Source organism: Callospermophilus lateralis, chromosome 6 (assembly GCF_048772815.1).
Source record: "Callospermophilus lateralis isolate mCalLat2 chromosome 6, mCalLat2.hap1, whole genome shotgun sequence".
Lineage (NCBI taxonomy): Eukaryota > Metazoa > Chordata > Mammalia > Rodentia > Sciuridae > Callospermophilus > Callospermophilus lateralis.
The window spans coordinates 117,782,965-117,788,107 of record NC_135310.1 but is presented as its reverse complement, the minus strand read 5'-3'; the positions used below and the strand labels follow the sequence as shown (position 1 = coordinate 117,788,107).

At 43.2% G+C, this 5,143-nt stretch overlaps 1 non-coding gene across 1 annotated transcript; it reads right to left on the bottom strand.

The window, feature by feature from the left end:
• Window positions 1–2,531: 2,531 nt before the first annotated feature.
• Window positions 2,532–2,604, bottom strand: Trnaa-ugc (transfer RNA alanine (anticodon UGC)). Its single transcript has one exon. It is a non-coding gene; the product is annotated as a tRNA-Ala (tRNA).
• Between the last annotated feature and the right edge of the window lie 2,539 nt (window positions 2,605–5,143).

The window sequence follows — 5,143 nt, the reverse complement described above, 5'->3', positions numbered from 1 at the left end:
AAAACACAAAAATGACTGCTCTATCAAGGGTGACTTGCATTTCTTCTTGGAACCTTTCTGTATTTCCAGATTTTCTCTAATGAACTGGGAATGTAATTTTATTTTATATTTTTTTAGCTCTGGTGATGGAACCCTGGGCTTAGTGCATACTATTCAAGTGCTTTACCATTGAGCTACATCCCAGCCCCCCTGGAATATGATTTTTTTTTAATATATTTCTTTTAGTTGGCAATGGAACTTTATTTTTATTTGTATGTGGTGCTGAGAATCGAACCCAGTGCCTCACTCATGCCAGGCAGGCACTCCACCTCTGAGCCACGACCCCAGCCTGGAATATGATTTTTATAAATATCGGATTTTTCTTTTTTTTTTGGTACGGGGGATTGAACTACTCAGGGGCACTCGGCTACTGAGCCAATATCCCCAGCCCTTTTTTTGTATTGTATTTAGAGACAGGGTCTCACTGAGTTGCTAAGTGCCTTACCATTGCTGAGGCTGGCTTTGAACTTGTGATCTTCCTGCCTCAGCCTTCCGAGCTGTTGGGATTACAGGCATACTCCACCACGCCCGGCAGAAATTTTTATTTTTGAGGAGGATTCATCACCTGTTTATTGAGTTCGCATTCTTCAGGGTTGGCACTGCATATGATACAAAGAAATGGAAGCCATGGCCACTGTTCTCAGATCATCCTTAAAACTAATTATGACTTGGAGGTTGAGGCAGGAGGATCACAAATTCAAGGCCAGCCCCAGCAACATAGTGAGGCCCTAAGCAACTTAGTGAGACCCTGTTTCCAAAAAAAAAAAAAAAAGGTCTGGGGATGTGACTCAGTGACTCAGTGGTTAAGTGCCACTGGTTCAATCTCCAGTGCCCAGTACCAAAACCAAACCAAAACAAAACAAAATCCACAATAATAAAAAGCATTAATTTAACATAACATTACAGTTCAGTGCAGAAGATCATGGACTTTGGAACCAGATTTTTTGGGTTCAAGTCTGTCTTCTGCAGCTTCGAGTCTAGGTTGCCTCTTCTACAAGGGTTAGTTGAGCAGATACTTTTGAAACCTCAGCGAGCAGCTGGAACGGGGTGATCCCAACCTGAGTGTCAGCTGTTACTGTTATTAAGTGGTTATGAGCCTGGACTCTGGAGCCAGCCTGTCTGGATTCTCTGACTGGCCTGGGAAATGATTTCATCTTTATCTCTACCTCAGTTTCCTAATCTGTGAAACAGGGATGAAAGTGATGATGCTCATGAAATGAGAAAGGAGAAAATTAATGAACTCACTGTGGATAAAGTACTCAGAAGAGAGCCTGGCACATAGAAAGTGCTCAGTAAGTGGGAGCCTTTTTACTTCTGACTATTAGTAGTATGATGACTGTTGAAGGAGATGGGAAATAGGAGGGAGCACCCTGTGGGGGTGGGGGTGTGCTGGCAGGCGCTGCAGGAGGGCCCCATTCTCTGTCCCTTACCTCTGCAGTGTCCTCCTCCAGCCCCGGTTATTCTGGTCCTTTACGTTGTAAAACTGCGGGCCCAGGTGCACCCCCCCCCACTTCTGCACACACACTGCTACCTCCTGATCCTGCTTCAGTGCCACACAAAGGAGGATTTATGGTGCAGCTGATGAAGGGAGGCTTCCAGAACTATCATTTGCATGGGAGGTACCCTGGCCATATTCTGTTTATAATTTGTATCCTCTTTTCCATAAACACAGCCTCCGTCATTCTGTAAACTTCAGCCCAACAAGCTTGGGTCCTCCTTTGGTTTGGGGAAGGGGGCTCCTAATTCAGATTTCCAAAGCCCTACCTACTAAAATCCAGCCCTTCTTTAATTAGGCCTGGTCACTAGAGACCTACTCTGGGTGGTCTTTTTGCCCAGGTGACCGTTTACCTTTTGATTTGTTTTGTTCTTGAGGAAAATCAGCAGGGAAATAGCTTTGTCCTAGGGTGGAGCCCTTAGCAGACAGGAGAAGCTGGAAGGCGTTTTTTTTTTTTTTTTTTTTTTTTGTACCAGGGATTGAACCCAGGGATGCTCTACCACCTGAGCTACATCCACAGCCTTTTTAAAATTTTATTTATTTATCTATCTATTTATTTATTTCTTTATTTTGAGGCAGGATCTCTTTAAGTCACTCAGGGCCTTGCTAAGTTTTTTTTTTTTTTTTTTTTTTTTAAGAGAGAGAGAGAATTTTATATATATATATATATATATATATTTAGTTTTTTTTTTTTTTTTTTTTTTTTTCCGTCAGACACAACATCTTTGTTTTGTATGTGGTGCTGAGGATTGAACCCGGGCCGCACACGAAACCTGGCCGCACGCATGCCAGGCGAGCGCACTACTGCTTGAGCCACATCCCTAGCCCCTCTCTAAGTTATTGAGGCTGGCTTTGAACTTGCAATCCTCCCACCTCAGCCTCCCAAGCTACTGGGATTCCAGGTAGGCACCACTGTGCCCGGCTCTGGAAGACATTTTTTTTAAGACATTTTTTAGTTGTAGATATACACAATATCTTCATTTTTATTTACTTTTTTATGTGGTGCTGGGGATCGAACCCAGGGCCTCATGAGTGCAAGGCAAGCGCTCTACCACTGAGCTACAACCCCAGCCCCGGAAGGCATTTTGAATGTCCGAGAAGCTTTTGAGATCCCAGAGCAGTTGGTAGCTCTGATCTAGCTACAAGACTAGTTGGGAAAATATGCCAACTCTGGAGACTTAACCAGAAGCTGAAATGGACAAAGCGCCACAGGACCGAAGGGAACATGATGGCTTGTGTTCTTTCCTGGGACATTATGATCTTCTTACACCTAGGCTTTATTAAGGCCAGTCTGCTTTATAAAATATTTATGCTGCTATTTAAAATTGAGTAAAAGGCTGGGGGCGGGGGTGCACCCCTGTAATCGCAGTAACTAGGGAGACTGAGGCAGAGGGATCACAAGTTTGAGGCCAGCCTGGGTAATTTAGTGAGGCCCAAAGCAGTTGAGTGAGATCTGGTTTCAAAATAAAAAAGAAAATGGACTGTGGATGTGGCCCAGTGGTAAAGCTCCTCTGGATTCAAGTCCCAGCAAAAACAACAACAAAAGAACCTGAGTGAGAAGGGGAGGAGGGGACATCTGGCTGTCATGTTAGGCATGAATCCCGACGTCTTTCTGGGCTGTGCCTGGGGGGACTTTTCTAGACTCTGTTCTGAGCCTCATACCATGTCCCACACTTGGTGCTTGTCATGTTGTCTGTGACGTTTAGCATGCCACAGCTCCTTCCCCTCCTGCAGTTGTCAACACTGGCAAAGCGGGGACTTCCGTGTCTCATCCTGGACAAACGCTCAGGGCTGGACTGAGTTGGTGGGTTGAGTTGGTGTGCTGGCTAACTTTATGTGTCGGCTTGGTTGGGCCGGGATACTCATTTGGTTTTGGTCAAGTGCCAGTGAAGTTGCCACTATAAAGGTCACATTTAGATGTGGTTAACATTTTATTCAGTAGATTTTGATTAGAGCTGATTGCCCTCTGCCATGCACTGAGCCTCTACAATCAGTTGAAGGTCTCAAGAGACAAAAGATTGAGGTCCCCAGAAGAGGACCAAATCTTACTTCTAAACTGTCTTGGACCCAAGATTCCAACATCAACTCCTCTGGAATTTTCAACCTGCCAGTTTGCCTAGTAAACCATGGATTGCCCATCCCATAATCCCACAATGCTTTTTCTTTTCTTTTTTTGTTTTTTGGTACCAGGGATTGCACCCAGGGTGCTTAACCACTGAGCCACATCCTCAGCCCTTTTAATTGACATAGGTTCTCACTAAGGTGCTTAGGGCCTCACTAAGTTGCTGAAGCTGACCTTGAATTTATGATCTTCCTACCACAGCCTCCCTAGTTGCTGCGATTACAGGTGTGTGCCACTGGGTCTGACCACAGGAGCCATTTCTTCAGATATCTATGTGTATCTATCCATCTATCCAGATATGTATCTAAATATTTTGTATTGGTTTTGTTTCTCTGGAGAACCCTGACTGGAAAATATATGTATGCATATGTACATGTATATGTATACATTATAGAATATATGTGTACATATCCTATATAATATATTCTACATAAATATGTAAATTACAATATATAAATATCATTATATGTATATATATAAATATACATGTTATATAAATAGACATGGTTTATTATATATTTACATACTATATGTATATTGCTTACAGGCTCACAGTCCCTTACCCAAAATTCCATAATACAAAAATTTCTGAAGGGCTGGAGATGTAGTTCACTAATAGAATGCTTGCTTAGTATGCACAAGGCCCTGAGTTTGGTGGTCAGTACTGAAAAAAAGAAAAAGTTCAGAAAGACAAAGTATTTTTCTTTGGGTTATAGCAAACTTATTTGGTAGCAAAACCAGAGCTGAAAAGACATGTTTTGTTTTGTTTCTATTTATGCCTGTTATTGTGAATATATGACACCTCAGACCTAGGGTAATTACCTGTCCTTGTTTGCTTGGGACTGTTTGGGACCCAGGGGACAGAGCGTAGAGGGGATGTCATAGAATACATACTGTATGCACCTCATTATGCCTAAAATCAGGAAAATGGCTGGGCAAAGTGGCGCATACCTGAAATTCCAGTGACTGGGGAGGCTGAGGCAGGAGAATCTGAGGCCAGCCCAAGCAATTTATCGAGGGCCTTAAGCAACTTAGTGAGCCCCTGTTTTGAATTTTAAACAGGGCTGGGGATGTGGCTCAGTGAGTAAGCCCCTCTGGTTTCAATCCCCAGGACAAAAGTGCAGGGAAAATCCAGACAGTTCTATATTCTGTAGCCCAGCTGATTTCCAAGGGTTTTAGCTCAGGACCATGGCCCTGGTTCCTTGGCTATCTGGAAGGAGACATCAGCCACCAGCCACTTCCTCTGGGGAGGAAACAGTGGCTGGAGGGCAGGACCCCGGGAGTTTCAGGGCATATCTTTCTGCATATTTTGACTGTGAACCATGTGAATGTATTATCTACTCAAAAAAATAAATACAGGAAATTATGGAAAAACAAAACTCTCTGCACTTTGGACTACACTACAAATAGAATTTTAAAGCTTTTTGAAACAAAATAAATGACCGTGCTGCTGTTATTGATGCCGTCAAAGCAATATTTGTCTTTCT